The following is an 18,434-nucleotide window of genomic DNA, read 5'->3' on the forward strand; positions in this document are numbered from 1 at the left end:
ATTTATCCAAACAAAAACTTGAGCTTTTGAGTTAAGATGACAGTCTAAATTCAAGGGTAAAAAACATACCCAAAGTATTTTCTATTCATGGCACTTTTCACTTTTGGTGAATGGTAAATTAAGGTCAATAAATATTCTTATGTAACTAGGTGATTGACAATGTTGGCTTTAAGCAGATGTAGGTTGGCTAGCTGAGAAATCCATCCATAAAGTGGTAGTCAAATAAGTCCTTTAAACCCTTAAATCTTAACAAATGATTAGACCCTCCCCGAAAATATTCTATCCTAAATATAACGATTTTATGATTTTACTACCATTTTTGACAAGTCTCTTTTGGATTTTCTTTCTTCATAAAGAAGAAATATATATATTTCGATATATGATATCAAATCAAACTAAATAGATTCCTATAGTTTTTACGAGAAAATAATATCAACGTTTTAAAGGTCAATGAATATATTAATTAGAGCAAAATATATAAAAAGGATCATGAAAATACAAAATTTTCGATTCGAGTTTAATGAACTCGTATATCATTACTCTAGCAATGATTGAAATCGAAATGATTTAAGAAGAGCAACTTAAAGAGCTAATACAAAAGGCCACCCAAAATCTAGAAACACTTTGACATCCCTCTCTTTCCCTACCCAAGTTACAGATCTTTCGTTCTGCCATCAAGTTCTACTTCCGGCCAGAGAGTCTTAACATTATTTTTTAGCCCTTTATTTGTTGTAACATTTCCGTCTATGTTTGCATAAATCCTGTTGACTCGCTTGTCAACTTACCTAGCTATTTAAAAAAAAAACCAAACCGACAACGGAAACGGGGCCATAGCAACAGCCTCTAAAACTTCAAAACGAAAATGAAAATCAAAATTTTCAAACAAAAAACCGAAATGAAAGGATTATAATAAAGTAATAGAAATCGATGGATGGAAACTCGCTATCAAACGAAAACTGTTCCAAATGCAACTGGGCAACATTTCCGGTTACCGAAAACTAAGTAGAAGACGAAGAGAAAACTATTGTGAAAAAAACGAAAATGAAAAGAAAATCTCATGATGATGTCCAGTCATGAGGCGGCGGCGGCAACGACGGCGACTTGATTTCCTCTCCTCTCACACAAAGAGCTTTATGATTTTCCGGTCAATACAAATTCGAACGGGTCGACTGCTGGCAGCATCCTTACAAATCAACAAGCATGACACATTGGCTAGGAAGTACTATTAAAAAAGAGAAGCAGAAGAGAAACACCAATATAGAAAAAAGACAACAAAAAAAAAAGAATAGAAAGAAACCAAACTGAATGAATGAATGAAGGGCCAGCCAAATGCAATGACAATTGACAATGAGTAAGTGTTTTCTCTTTCTTTCTCCTTCTAGCTCTCGACTTCGAACAACAAGTTTTTTCTTCCTTCTAGTTTTTTTTTTTTGTCGATGGCATTTGCTTGGCAATTGAACTAATGGCCAATAAATTATGATTAAGAAAAAAAAAGGAAAAGCAAATAAAACTATTTCTTCTTTTTTTAAGAGAGAGAGATAGAGAGAGAGATAGCGAATGTGAATCTAGGATCAATATGTTGTCAATTGAGAAGCAAATTTCATTTCTTTGCTAATATAAAAGAAAATACTCATATGTATACGAATTGTAAAGATCACTACAATAATATAATAGTTAATGATCAATAGTCATAATTTTGGTTCAAGGACATTTGATATTAATGCCAGCTAAGAGGATATCTAACAATTACTCTCTTGTTAGAGAAGAGAGAAGAGTAGAGTATTCTGAGAGTCTTTCGATCTAAATAAACATACAACTCAATTAGTTTTACTAAGATCTGAAAATCCTGTTGGATGTTCATACTGGTCATACTCAAGGGCGTAGGTTTAGTCATATTTAAATGAAATTGAAATGAATATGCGAATCTTATAACTTTTTTTTGTGTAGGACGATCGATCTTTCTATAAAAGTCTTCTCTCTTTAATGACTTACCTCTCTACTCCTATAAGCTAAACAATTTTCTAACATTTTGCCTACCCAAAATGGGTCACGGGGGTATAACAAGAGTTCATCTATTTGGTTCCGGAATCAAACAATGTAAGGGTGAAAGGAGTTGGGGCGGGGGCATCTGAGGCTGAATGGCAAACATTCTAATAAATACGTTTTGCTATTAGCCAACCCCCCCTTTGGAAAATTGACAATTTGCCACCCCCCTCCGCCAATCTAACCAGCCTCGTGCCACCTACCGGCTTGGGATAGTTCCTTTTTTTGGCCTCATTCATCTTAAATGTTGCCCTCTGCTTCTGCTTGGTGTGTGCTATCACTTTTGCCAGACACTTTGATTTGCACGCATGAGCTGCTCGTGAATGTCCAACCAACCAACCAAGCAACCACCCACACCACCCATCGACTCCACCCTCTTGTTCTCAGTTGTTGTTGTTGTTGTTGCTAACCAGATTTCAATTTGTGCTGGGACAAAAGTGTTTATGAGATTTTCAGACCACGGGGGAGTCCTTTTGACTGGAGATTTGACTTGATTTGCTCTTTTATTGTTTGTTGTTTTAACACCCTCGCCAGAGAGACCAAAAAGATGTTTATGTGTGTGTGTGTGTGTGTGCTATCCCCCCTCTCACTCTCTGCTCTTGCCTTCTATATGTTGAGTCTCTTGTTTGTGTTTTTGCTAGTTTTGATGTAATGTGACATGATGGCTTCATCAAAAGCGCATTAAAAACAAAAGCGTGTAAATTGCCTTTTGTGTGTAAACAATATACATTCATATATATGTATATATAGAAAAATCGACCAATCTAAGCATAAAGGAGAAATGTTGAAATAAAGCCATACAATTTTTATGACCGCATTGCCTTAAGGCAAAGTAACCAATCATTTCTTGGCTCGTAAATTTAAAATTATAAAATAAAACCAACAAAATTTCACCATAATTCAAAGCAGCCAGCACACACACACACACACACAACATTTGTCTTATGATTTATGAAAAAAAAATGCAAAAAAAGTGTACCAAACTAAAATAATTATGGCGGAACGAATAATAAAAAATGTAAAAGAGATTCACAAACAGAAATTATATAACCAAGCTCTCTATATACTCTTACACAAATCGAGTCTTACGAAATTGGTTTAATCATTTTTATTAATTCATAATTAATAATGATCCTTTTGTTAGATCTTAATCTGAAGATGCTGAAACTGATTTTGGATCTGAATAATTTAGAGATTACAAAATTATACGGAATTGGAAACGGAAACATTACTAGAAAAACTAAATTCAATAGGGGAAAAGTTCAATTTTGTTGTTCTTCTTTTAATTTACATTTCTAAACGTAATATTGATTACTTTTGAAAAGAAACAAATACCAAATAAAGAAAAGAGTAGCTGAAACTAAATCCCTAACAATAAAACATTACATTAACTAACTACACCGATTTCCCGATTGTATTGCATATTTTAAAATATACATTTTCGAGGGGATTAATGCAAATCAGAAAATCACTTTTCAATGTGAAAGTTAGAACGTGAAGAAAAAAGGATCAAAAATACAAATTTTTTAACTTGATGTACCAATTGATAACCGATTTCATAAAGTTATATCTTACATTAATTAAATTGCAATGAAGTATAAATAAAGGTCCCTACAAAATTAGCATATTTACAAATTCACAAAGATATTGTTTTTGTATTTTTTTTTAGACTTCTTAGACATAAATTTTAAGTCAATATTCCTATTTTTTTCATACTCTATTTTGGCCAATTTCTAACCGATTTCAATAATTTATAAATTAATAAAATCAGAATTTAGTCAATTAAAATGGCATAAAAAACTTGGATATTTGAAACTATTCGTTTCAATATTTTGGCAAAACAAAGATGTCAAATATTTCTATATATAAAAACTTAATTTCGACTTGTTTTTCTGAAAAAAATCATGATGTTTATTACATCACCTTCAAATAAAGACATAAATTTTTCAAATACTTTAAAAATATACAAAATTAGAACTTCATGAGAATACTTTCACCTTCTTTGGCATTTTTTGTGTCGTTTGGAAAGAAAACTTGATAATTAGCGTTGATAATGTTTTCATTTGAAATTGAAAGCTTAATAAAGAGAAATCCATTAAAACTTGGCAAAGTTACCGGAGTTACCGCAAAGTTAAGAATTTTAGAGAATTTTTCAAAGTTAATTTTGGTAAATTTACCTATCTAACTTACACATACTCAACCATTTTTGAATAATCTTGGCCTGTTTCGAAATTTGGCAATTTTGTTGGACTCTTTGATGAAGACAAATTAAGGCAGCAGCAAAAGGATTCAGGCCATTAAGTTGCGGAAATGTCGTGTTGAAAACTAGAAAAACAGAAAAAATAATAAACATTTTGTCTTTTGAACTAGAAATATAGTGAATACATTATATTGAATGTTGAATCAGATCGTCTTTGATTGAGTTCATTCTCTCTTTGCCCTTTAATTGACCTAAAAATGTAATTGGTTTATTTAGGAAAATATGTTGAATTTTAATTTATAAGTTAAAACCATTTAAGGTCATGTCTATGTTTTAGTTGTGTGTGTGTGTGTGTGTGTGTGTGTGTGTGTGTGTGTGTGTGTGTGTGTGTGTGTGTGTGTGTCTTTGTGCTGGCTAGACAAAAGTTTTTTCGTTTCATTTTTTTGTTGTTTCTGTGACTAGGAAATACAAATATAAATAAAAATGCCGTCAACACGAATTAAGCAACCCTTCCGTTACGAATAAATCAACAAATTAAACGCATAGCCCCCGAGAGCAGACCACAGTTTGTCATTGCCCAATTCTCTCAACTACCCCATCCTTCCTCCAGCTACCACTCTAGAGCCTCAATGCTTTGGCAAGTCAACGGAAACGGAAAAGCACACACACACACACACAGTTAGCCGCACATCAAATTGAAATTCTTCTTTTTTTTATTTTGGGCCTCGACAAAATGTTGATTTTTCAAGTGGCCTTAAATTTGAAATTGAAAATTTTGGCAACCGCAGTTGAGTCATTTTCTTTAAAAGCAAATTACAAAACAGTCAACGGGAAACTTTCAAATGGGATTTAAAAAAAAAAAAAATGTCGTTGAACGGCGACACATTTCCGTTTCCGTTTTAACTCTGGACAGCAGCAAAAGGATTCGCCCATTTGGTTTTTGACTTTTACGTTTCATTTAGCAAACGATTTCATTAGCTAAAAAGCGTAGAGAGGGAGAGAAAGAGGCGGGGGAGAGAAAGAGATCGAGAGTAAATCGTAAGAAGGGTCTTTGCTTTGTGTGTGTGTGTGTGTGTGTGTGTGTCCATATGTCCTTGCGGAAAATCGCTGGGGCGGGTGGCCTGTGACCCTTCGTTGTTGTTGTTTGTTGCTTTTCCTTTTTTTTTCCTTTTTTTTTATCGTCATTCAAGTTTGTTTTTCCGCTTAAAGTATTTTTATTGAATCGTCTTAACGTTTTTTATGACCCACTCTCGCCCGTGTCCTGTGTCGTGTGCGTCAGAGGGTCCTGCTGCTGCTTTTTTCATCCTTTGTGCGTATCGGGAAGGTCCATTAATGCTAATCTAAACAAATTTTTGTCATTAAGGGGACGCCCTTTGGCTTGGATATGCTTCTTTCTCTTCTTCCTCCTCTTCTACATACTTCCCCATATAAAATATTGTCAATCAATTCAATTACAAGTTGACATCATTGTTAGTTATTGTTGACGTCAATTGTCCGGCTCTATGTGTTTGTGTACTATGTGTGTGAGTGTACTTGGGACTTGTGATTTATTTGTGTGTGTGTGTCCGTGTCCGTATCCGTGTCCTTGTCCATCCAATGTGTGTCCAGTCAGGCGGTATCCATCGTTGGGTGGGCAAGTCTCTTCCGTTGCCTTTTCTTTGTCCATAACTTACAATGAAAACATTCGATAATTATAAAGGGCAATAGTTTTCTCTAAGATATATAGTCCAGAAGCAGGATTTGTTATCCTCTTTCTAGTCATCTGGAAATCGTTATCAGAAGAGACAATGACAATGAAATATTCATTACTAAATTAGAGATCTACTGAATACTGTTCCAAATGAGTAAAAAACAGTTAATAAGAATCAACACGAATTATTCTGAATAGATGAGTGAGCGCAATAAATATGAATCTGAATGGTTGAAATTGAATTAAATGGAATGATAGAACTCCAAAAATTCTATTTCGGCGGAAATTGTCCCCTAAAGTATGCAATAGGTTGCAAAAGTCTTATTTTTTGACCTATGTTTTTTAACTTCTCCCTGTCTTGTAACTTGAAAATAACCTTTTCACAATATTTTGGTTCAACGAATATTATTTATCCATAAGACATTATACAATTTCTTTATAGGTATCAAAAAAAAAAAGTTCTTGGACTGTTTATTGCATACTTTAGTGGGCAAAGTTACCCTATTTCACAGCTTTAGATCCGTTGTGAGTGTTGTATTCCCGATTTCTCATATATTTAGGTTTAGAACAGTTTTTTAAACAGAGTTTTAAAAAATGTTGAATAAGTTGCCATAAAAATAATTATTTTTAAGATGCAACTATATCATGGTTAACAATTAAATTTGCCTAATCTTTGCTCTCATACGATTATAATTAGTTATTCAGGTAATTTCCCACCAATGTTAACTCTTCAATTTGGTTTTCATGCTAATTGAAGAAATCCTCCATTCAATTTGACATAATTTAGCGTACTTGAAAAAGCAGCGGCCCACAATTGACCACAAGTGTTATTAGGGCCACTTGAATCAACTTGTATTTTAACATCTGCTTTTTTTTTTTTTGTTGGTTGGTCTCACCCTTAGTTTCAGGCATTGCCACTCCTGTTTATGGTCCTGCTCCTGCTGCTGCCGCTGCTGCTGCTGCGAGTCTACTCGAATTTCAAAGTGAACCCTTTCCCCCTTCACCATCCCGCGCAATTAGGCAGCACACACGTCACGTTGCTCAACCCTTTTTCGAGCCCCTTCTCTCCCCCGCTATCCTCACCCAAAAACGCCAATGAAAAGGTTCGAAAGTTTGTCTTTTCCCAAGTTAATGACTTCCGTTTTCAGATAGGAACAAAAAAAGACTCTCGCGCGCCACTCGCCGCTCGCTTCTGGTTAATTGCTTTGAGTGAGAATGCCGATTGATTGATTTCTCTATTTTCTGTCTGTCTGTTTGTTTGTTTATTTATAAATAATAATACTTTAGTGTGCCACACAGCAAAAGGTTAAAGGGAGTGAAAAGAAACCTGAGATATCTAGTAATATAGCCTTGACCATACCCAAACACACACACAATCTAACCCTTTACCTCCTGTGTATACATGATATATATATATCAAAATCTATTCCTTTCATTTGCCCAGGTGAAATTACTGCTAATAGCTTTGTCTCCCCTGCCAACTTTCCCCCTTTCCATTTCACCCACGCCACGCTCTTTGTTTGTGAATTTGAATTTTGATTCCAGCAACGACACGACAAAGTCATATCAATATCGGCATCGTGGGAAGCACTAAACACACACACCAACACACACACACACACTCATTGTGTATTCGTATCCATAATATTCATATTTAAATTAGTCGACGCCACCACCAAATCACCACACAATACCCCGAACCGAGGTCATGTGAAAGTGCAAATTTTTATTGGTTTAATGGTCTCTTTTTTTGTTCTTTTTTTTGTTTTTTGTGTTTGTTAACTTTGATTTCAGTTAAGAGACTCCTTCGCTGTGAGCCTTTAATGCAAATCATTCTGTAATGCAATATTTAAATTGATGTTCATGCCACGTTTCAACACACGCAACAAAAACGACCCAGTAATGTGTATTAAATATATGTATATGATATAAATTTGGTTTTTGGTGGGGGTAATACGTATGTAGAAGTACGTTCATATTGCCCTTCCCCACCCCGTTCTCTTTCTCACTATGGTAACTTTATTTCTTAGCCCTCTATTCACATTTCGTGGGAATAGTTTATTATGGAATCTCTGCCTTAATTATAAATTGTTTCTATTTTATATCAGAAACTCCGAAAAAAGTTACAAAATGTATTATCCATGAAACTTAAAGAGTTGTTTTCAACAAATTTAGTCATAAGCTGACTTTGATCTAGCATTGTAAACTGGTTGAGAATCACAACAACCGCAAAATTTACATGTCGACGAGAGGTTATGATCGGTAACTACTTATTATGGTATTTTGATCTTGGTCAACTATAATAAGTGAGATGAATTGTTATTTTTGTACTTGGATATAGTCGTTCCATCCGGTTGTATAGAATATATAAAAAATATTGTACTAAAATCGGATTCCACAATGATTTCTTTTTGAAACTTCTACTAAGTACGGTACTCAGTACGATTTATTGGCTCCATAGGAAGACTAGCAAAATATTATATTGATCTATACAGATGGATATTTCTACCTTTATAAATTTATCTCCATAGATCAATAAAAAACACATATGTAATCATTGTAATCGGAGATGAGTACTTCTATGCGTTTGAGTGAAGACATCTAGTACAATTATTCGATCTTGTGATCCTTTGGACTTAAAGAACGTCCAAATAATATGTATACCTGCCTTAATGATAAAGGTTAACCAGGTAGACATGGATCATATCATGTCATACTCCCTCTATCTATTCCTAATTAGGGAATTCTTCGAGCTTCTTGCTTCCTTAAAATGTTATCTTCAAATGTATTCATTGGAATTTATGCCAGGAATCAAAGGGTTAAATATAGAAATAAAGTCCTTGCATTGCCAAACCGCAAGCGTCCCCTGGAAAGGTGATGAGATATTCGACTAATATTTTGTTGTTAAAGCTAATATTTCTACAATTATGCATATTGAATGGAAAAGAACGAGGGGGAAGAGCTTATAAATGCAAAGTTAAACCTGCAATTGGGTGAAAAGGTTTGTTGAATTAATAACAAAAACTCAGTACAATGCAACAAAGACGCAAATTCAATGGAAACTAATAACGAAAAGTCAAATAATAATCCTCGGACGTTGGTCTCCCAAATGGGCTAATGGTCTAACCACATAAATCGACTAACATATTGGCCGCATCTTTATAAATATTAAAAGTGTGACTGTCTGACTGACTGACACACACACCCAGAAAACAGAGAGGGAGAGGGAAGAGGGGAGTGCACGTGTGTGCCATGCCAACACCCAACGATGAACAAATAAAAGGTAGTGGGAGCTGAGCTCGAGGCAAAAACAATTGACTCTGACAAGATTACATGCAGGAAATTCAATTTTAAAAGCAGCTGCCACGTGTCCTTTTAGTGCTTGAAATTGTAACAGTTATTGAGCTGGTGCGATGGTGCGATGGTGCGGTGTGGGGTAATGTGGTGGTGTCCGAAGCGAAACGGTGGTTAGAGTGCGGATTGTCGTGGTGGTTCGACAATTGCAAAACTATGAATATGTAATTCCCTTCATTTGGTCGATGAAAATTGAGCAATAAACGATGACGTTGAATTTGGTGTTACAAATAAACAAAAGGCATAAAAACTTGTCTTACATTGCCGACCAAAATAAGCAACGCCAACGCCAACGGAAACGGAAACACACCACCATCACCAAAGGATGACTATGACGACGGCGATGACGATGAGAAGGACGACGACAGCGACGACGTGTTAATTTGCAGGGTGGCTTTCGACAACAAGAAGAAGAAATAACGTTTGCCTGCGGTGGCTAAAAGGGCGTGTGATTGACTTAATTGACTATGAAAATGAGTAATTACATGCAGATAATGACGATGGTCCGCGAAATGAACAAACAACCAACAAACACTGTAACACTGTAAAACAACACTGAGACAAATCACAAAGAAATTGCCAAGCAACTAAAAAGAATATCACTTAATTCAAGAAGATTATCATGACTCCAAGCTAGCTTAAAATTATTAACTCGAACACTCTATCTTTGGCTAAAAAATAGTTCTAATGAGCTTTAAACATGGCGAAATCACTAGAGTTAGCAATGAGAGATCAAGTTCTAGCCATATCCTTGATGATTAAGAAAAATTTAGAAGGGGATTCGCTGTGCTAGTTTAGTTTTTAGTTCGATTTGTATGTGAATTACAATTGTTTTCAGTGTAAAACTCGGGGCATAGACATTATTAAATTTTTGCGCCCACTAGCCGCAACCCCTTACCGCAAGAACCAACAACAACGACGTCGACGGGGACGAGAACGAGGACGACGATGGCAAACGACTCTAAAATGCGCAGCACATCAACTTTAAGACTTAATTTGATTTGATTTGATTTGCAAGCGCCCACGCCAAAAACGTGGGACCATTGCAATACCTCAACCCCTGATTAAGGTGGTTACAATACACATACATACATTGAAGAGTCCACCCTAAGGACCCCCTATGGTTTGGCTTTCCGGCGGCTGGCTTTATTGCGCCACGACGCGACGGTTTTGGGCTAATTAGAGTTGCGTTCGCGACTTTGTATTTATTGGTTTTGATACAGATATATGTAGATACAGTACATGGTAATTGGGGATATATATACGTACATGTATGAGTTCGTTTTATAGACCTCTATAAATGGGATATTGTATGAGAGTTTGGTCATTAAAATTGCATTTGATTTGTGGCTTGCTAGAACTCCCAAAAAGAGACAAACTCATGAGGAAATTAAATAACTACATAGTTCACTTTTGGCCATATAGATAAACTTATCTTTTAAATATCTTAGAAGATTATCAGAACTCGTAAGAGGATTATCTTTATAAGAAGTTGTACTATTTGTTTTGAAATTGCATGTTTAAAAATTGTTATATACCCTTGCAAAAATGGTATATTAATTTTGGTCAGAAGTGTGCAACGCATAGAAGGAAGCATCTAAAGTATATATATGTATGTATATATAAGTATGTAGGCATGTATATACAGCAGGGGTTGTATATCTCGGATTCAGCCGGATCGGATCGAACGATCTTTCGAAAACAGTGACTTTTGTCAAAAACTTCGTTACTTTTAACGCGATTGCTTTTAAATTAAACGTTTGTTAGTTTAATATGTCTGTTAATGACTGTGCCGAATTTGATAAAGATTGGGTGACTATATCATATAGCTCCCATAGGAACGATCGGTGGAAAAAAGTGACTTTGATCAATAACTTTGTTATTTCCTATGCTAAGATTGTAGACCGTTCTTTTGCAAACTTTAGACTTTTTAGCTTAAACGTTTTTCCACTTTGGTGGCTATGGGTAAGGAAAGAGTTACCAAAAAAGCTGCAAGGGTATACAAACTTTGACGCGGTCGAAGTTAGCACCGGCTCTCTGGTTTTTTATTTAGATGGAAATTTCGAATCAACTCTGATAAGACTGAAGCAAAAGATATTAAAGTTTTCACTATTCCATCTTATTGTTAGATCTTCATCATAAAAGCATATGTAGAAATGATATCAGACAGAATATTTTTTATACTTTGACTAATTACCTTAAACATAGAAGAATAGTTAATAAATTATAAAAGATTTGTGAATAATTTTAAAGTAGATTGATTAGCTATAACAATTACTTAAGTGTCAATTGTTTAAATGATTCAGGGTCAGGAATTATGAAAGCTCTCACATGGATTGCAATGGATCTACCGACTGAAAAGTCACATATGTATATATAACTACTCACACTTTTGATTTGTGTACAGACAATTAGTAGAATGAGTCCCCATAGAGACCCAATGAGAGATAGTCGAGTGTTATTCGAATCTTATTGCTTGTGTTATTAAATCAAAAACGCAATTAACTTTGGCCTACATACATATATATATATATATATATCGGAGCCAAGTATATGTATATAATACTTATATGTAGAAATGTAGTTGTTTGTGGAAATGAACATGGTGGACGTTAACGATAGGCCCCGCACTTATCGATTATTTTATTAATTGTAATCTCATTTATTTACTTTACCTGACTCGCTCTGCGGTGTTGTGTTTAATTTCTACATTTCATATTTTCATTTTCGTTTTTCTTTTCATTATTTTCAATATATATCAACGTTTATTTTGTGATAAATGTATTTATTTGATCAGGCAATATGTACATACACTTAACAAAAAAAACAAAGCCAAAAAAATTGGCTTTTGAAAGTTTCCAAAAGTTTTAATGGTTTAGACAAGAGTTTAAAAAGGTTTAGGAATGGCAAAATTTTATATAATTTTTTTTGGAAACTTTCTCATACCTGGTCATATAAATTTCTTCAAGTGTAAAGGGTGGAAGTGTAATTGTGTGTGTGTGTGTGTGTGTGGGTTGGCTTTAATCAATTTTTCATTACAAACTGCCCAGTTCGGACGTCATGATACTGTCTCTGATGTGTGTGTTCTATCTCTTGGGGGCTTTATCAATGCCAAATTCGAACAATAACAACAATGAGTTAACATACTAAAATCGGGCCTGATCAAGTGTGTGTGTGTGTGTTGTAAGTTGTATGTAAGTTGCTTGCCGTCCTCCTTGAAATGTTCTGACAAGTGCTTTTTGCTTTTTGTAGGCGCCCAAGTTGAAGTACTGACTCGCCAATCTGTGTATGACTTTACCTTGTTCTCTTTACCCAATTACAACGCCCCCTGCCCCAACCCCCCCTCTCAGCAACAAACTGAACCAGGTGCCACCTATCTATCCCGACAATCCATGCATTCGTGCATACATACAATATGTAAGATTATGACAGTCAATTGAAATTGAAAAATTCTTATGAAAAGTATAAAATGAATCAAATATTTTCTTACCTTGAGTTCTCGAACCTTAAGAGAGAGTTCAATATACATTTCATTCATCATAGGCTCATATATATTGCTTATAACAATTACAATTTTTGACTATTTACAATATTTAGTTCTAATTCTCAACTAGTTTTGGCGTTGTTAATGTGCAATTATGAAGTCTTAGGTGAATTCTGATGAGAACTTGGTGGTTCTTTGAGCTATATAGAGACAATCAATTAACACATGAGTGCTGTCTATGATTCAAATGTTACTTGTAAGACTTATTTCACAACTAAAGACATCACAACATTTTAGAGAGCTTTTAGAAAAGATTTTTTAGAGTCTCTCTTCATTTATCTATTCATTCTAGAGAGATTTCTGTAGATTGCCAGATCATGAGAACTTTTAGAGTCTATCTCTATCTATCTTACATTAGTTACGATTGAAGGGTGCACAACATTCTAGAGAGCAAAAGAGGGAGAAAAATTTTTTAGATTTTCGTGTTTTTGATCCTAGAAATTTAGAATTAGCTGTTAAATGGAACCAAAACTCTTTCTAACCCATTAAATTCTATCATGATCTTAAGAATTGTCTCTCTGTAGAGAAGAATTCAACGTTTTACTTAATTAAAATGATATTCTGTGGTTTTCCATCCTTTTTGGGATCTTTCATCCTGAATTTGGTTGACTATCTTTTACTATTTTCAAACTGATCTCAATTACTATCAATTAAGGATAAGAATCTTTTCCACTGGACTGTAAGTTTTTCTAGAGAGATAGTCAAAAATCATTCAAATAGGACAATATAAATTTAGTTGAATCCTAAAATAAAAAAAATGGAGAAGCGTGTAGGGAGGGAGGGAAATTGTTAATGAAACCAAATCAAAGTAATGGCAACTGAATTATCCACAGATAGGTAAAGAGTTATATTATCAGCAATTTAGTTAATTTTGACAACTTTGATTTATATGAGTAATAAAAGAGTTTTGAAATTGAGCTAAATTCATTTTAAGTTTTGCTAGGCGAACTAAAAATGCTTTTTAATTGAAACTGATTGATGAATTTGTCTTTGGTTCAAAGAAGATTATAATGAAAAATCAGTTTGTGAATGATATATATACGTGATTGTCGATTTATGAATGAAATGAAGTATTTAAGTGATGAAACTCTCTTGAAGTGACTTAATTCAAAGTCTTTCAAAATTCGACCCCCAGCAGCAAAGCTATATCTTTGGATGGGTTTTGTTGTTGTTGTTTTTTTGTGGATATTGATAAGCTTGCAGCGTTTCTTTACGTTCTTGACATGACGTTCATGCATGCTTGACCAATGTATCAACATCATCAAGAACAGCTAGTGATCGCCCCCAACCAGCCAAGCTGTCCGAAAGGCGGTTCTCGTGAGACATATCGCTCTGATATGGGCCAGGCAAACCGGCAATTGGTAACTGATGGTAGCCACCCTCCCCAAGCCCTCCCCCGCCGCTCGTTGGCCATCTAACTCTGCACTCGGTCTGGTAATAACAAAAAAAAAAAAAAGGCAATCAGCTTGGCGCAGCGTGTAAGCGCCCAATGTCCACTATACCCACGGAAACTCAATGGAATCGCTAGGCTGGTTGGCTTATCGGAAAGCAAAGAAAAATAATAATACAAAAAAACAAAAAATCAATCTATATTGATATATACAAACTTATATGTACATACATATATATATACATGTGTGTGTGTGTGTGTGTGTATACAATATTTTATTATTGTGTGTTAACTGCCGTTTTGCTGGCTGCTGGTGCTGGGGCAATATCAGTCTTGAGCAGTTATTATGCCCCCCTAATCTTGATCATTGTATTGAAATGTACTTTATGTATCGGTTGGGGCCCCCCATATAATAATCAACATCCTGTACGATAACCAATCCATCTCTCTCTCTCTTTCTCTCTCTCACACACACTCTCGTTCTAGCTCTGTCTTGCTTTATATGCAAATGATTCCATATATTAATGGACTTCAGGTTAGTAGGCTTATCAATCGATTTATATTTCGATTTGTGTAAGTTTTATGACAATCATCACAATTGAAAAGTTAACTGAAAAACAGAGCATTTAGCTAATTACGGGTATTGCACCATAAATGAAGGCCAATTATGGGCACTTGTACTAATTGGGCTACCCATTGTTAGCACCTCTAAAACGTCAGTGCTCGATCGTCATGTGTGTTATTGTGTCTCTGTGTGTGTGCATGTGTATGAGGGGGGGGGGTAAAAAAACTAATTAACTGGATTATATGGGGATTATACTTGGACTATAACACCTAATCAGATGTGAAATCCATAACTAAAACCCCATAATCAATGCTTCTTAATCTCTTAATTGCTTGCCATGATGCAATGTACAAGAAAACACGCACAAAAAGAAGAAGAAGACACTTCTATTCGATCCTTTGTTGAAAATATGCACAAATTTGCAAACAGCTAACTACACTGCAATTGTAACTTTTCATTTTGAGCATATATGTAGACTTCAAAAATACCTTATAATCAGATGAAGTTATTATTGAAAACAGAGTGATAAATCTAACAAATATTTTGTCTATACGTCAACTTAACTTGTCCAAGATTATATTTTATATATTTTTGCTTTGAACGACAATCAGATATGCTGCCTATACTTATCAGATATAAACCTAAATACAAAATTCTATATGCTTAGCTCAAAAACTGATAAACTGAGAGAGAGTTTTGCACTGATAAGACAGACAGACTCGAATGGTGATGAATTTCATTGCATCCTCTGCAAGGGTATGAAAATTTGATGAAAATTAAATGAAATATAAATAAATTTAAATTAAAATATTTTACAATCGTGCAAAGCCAAGATTTTGTTTGACAAAATTTGTTATTAAGTCAGGATTAATTCCAGTTTCTGAGCTCACTTTGGAGGATCCGTATCTAATGTAGCTTTAATTTAAATTGGAAGATCACTTTTGAATCTAAAAGTTATGACATGAAATCAAAATCAGTCAAAAACTAGCATATCACAAATTCGAAAAGGTAATATATTTTTCGAATTGTTTTAGACATCAATTTTTGGTAAATCTGCCTTTTTCTTTAGACTGTCTTTTGGCCAATTTCTAACCTATTTCAAAATGTTGTATATTAATAAAATTAGATTTTATTTTAAAATGGCATTAAAAAAATGGATATTCGAAGTGAAAATCATTGCTATATTTCGCGAAAAATGACAAAAAATTTAGTTCTCGAGATTTTAATGCAGATTGAAAGACATTATTCTAACTTGCAAATAGAAAAATTTATCTTTTAAATTGTTGAAAAATTAACTAAATTAGAACTTCATTAAATTTAAATTTATTGAAAGAACAGCAAATTGTTCTTTATCAATTTTTGTTTGGCTTAAAGAGATAATTTGCTAGTTAGATTGAATAACATTTCACAATCGGTTGAAATTTGGCAAAGTTACAGATTGAACAAGTTAGGAATTTTTCAATATTGTTGTATTTTCATGTTTGTCTAGATTTTCACCTAATTGAAATTAACCAAAACTGGGTTTTAGCCGTGCTTCAGGTCAATAAATCTTAATAATTTATAAGATTTAAAATCATAGGCAGCACAAAAGGTGAGCAAGTTGTCTGTATAGCTATTTCAAGAACCACCAAGTTCTATCATCAGCAGACTTCGCTTAAGAATCCACAGTTGTAATGGCCATACCATATCTTCAACGCTAAAAGTAGTTGGGAATTCAAACTACATGAAGCTAGAAAAGAACGGCAAAGCTTGCAACTGCAGATTCCACCTTTTTTTTATATGCATACCTTTGGGCGCCATCAGAATTAGTGTAAAGGGCTTCACCTTAACCAACTAACAGTCGCGCCCAAATATTTTTGTTATAGTATATTGTACTATCTTATAAATTATTAAGATTTATTGATCTGAAGCCCGGCTAAAATCCAGTTTTGGCTATTTCGAGAACCATAAATTCTCACACATTACCAGAATCTACCTCTATCATTTCTCTAAGGCTAAAACTAGTTGGGAATTTTTCCCAAGTATTGAACTCACTGGGAAGCACCAATAATTCCATCATTTTTTACTGGCACTTTGATACTTTTTTTTCCCACACAAAATAAATGGTATAATTTACTTAATTGTTAGCTTCTGGTATTATACGCTTTTTTTTTTGCTTCTTTTCTTTTTCGATAAACACCAACAAAAAAATATATATAACAACAACACCAAAATACAAACATATCATAAAAAATTATTCGATGTATATTTTTTTATGGTACTTGAACACTCGTTGAGTTTATGGGGGAGCCGTGTAAAAAGCGTTGCTCTTATTATAGTTGTTGTTGCAAAAAAAGAAAAAAAAAGAAAACAAAATTTATATATGGCCAAGCACTTGATGTTTATTAATAACCCCCAGAATTATTATTATTACGTATTGTCCATGTGTGTGTGTGATTGTTGTTTTTTGTTTGTTGTCAGCGATCACTAATTGAATACTTATACCCCCCCGCAATTAGGCTTATGTGTGGGGCACTCAAGTATATTTCGCCTACTTCGCCTAGTGGTCGCTTATATTGGATTGGATGAGTAATTTAATTTGTATTTGCCCGTTTATTAGAATAGCACTTCTATTTAGTTTTATGAGATACTCCAAAATATCTACTTGACTTTCGAGTTCTTTCATATAGTATGTTTGTATGTGCTTACAAATAAACAAGTTGAGCTGAAGCAAATCGCTTTATTTAGATTTGTTGCTGGTTATTTGCCGTCGGAACCAAAGTAAAATGCTAAACTAATTGAACTCAAAGCCCTTGATATCATCGTATCAGCCATCAATAAACTCAATGTGTGGTATGGTATGTACAGGGGAAGGTGCATTTGGTAGGCAACTACCCATTATTATCAAAGAGTTAAAAAGGTTTTAACGACTGCCATTTATTATTATTATTATTAATACTTATTACTGCTTACTACTACTATTATTATTATTATTTTGGTGCCCCATCGTAATCATTAATGGATTACGATGCCAATCGCCAATACGGTAGCTGAAATGCCCTAATCAAACCATATTTTATGGCTCAGTTCACTAGTCATCGACTACCATTAACCGCAATATATGGGAACAATATACAAACATACAGACACACATACACATACATACATACATATATGTAGTATAGATATTTGTTAACTCTTTCGTTTTTTCCACTGTTTACCGGATCATTATTTGTGTCGCATAAATCGACAGTTGATCTGTCGTTTGTGTTAAGTATCATTGAGGTAATTCGATTAAAAATCCATTTTCCGCAGTTCTCTTGAAATCTATCAATTCTTATCATCTATGAAAGTTGAAACACCAAAAAATGTTAATCTAAAGCCATGAAGATACTTAAACGGTTTCGATTATACAGATTATATGTATATTAGTATAGCCGCTTTCAAATCAGTTGAAATGTATTTTCCAATTTATTCAAACAGACACTTTAAAAAACACTTGGAAATATGAACATTTTCAACTTAATTTGCATAAATTTGACCTTTCACAAAGAAATATTTTATTTTATTTATTTATAATGTAAAATGATATAGCTAACTTAATTATAGAGAGCTGGCTGCTGGGGCTTTCGACTCTCTTCTGGTGATTATATTTGGTTTCCAATTTTT

The sequence above is a fragment of the Drosophila willistoni genome (assembly GCF_018902025.1).
Source record: "Drosophila willistoni isolate 14030-0811.24 chromosome XL unlocalized genomic scaffold, UCI_dwil_1.1 Seg142, whole genome shotgun sequence".
Taxonomy (NCBI): domain Eukaryota; kingdom Metazoa; phylum Arthropoda; class Insecta; order Diptera; family Drosophilidae; genus Drosophila; species Drosophila willistoni.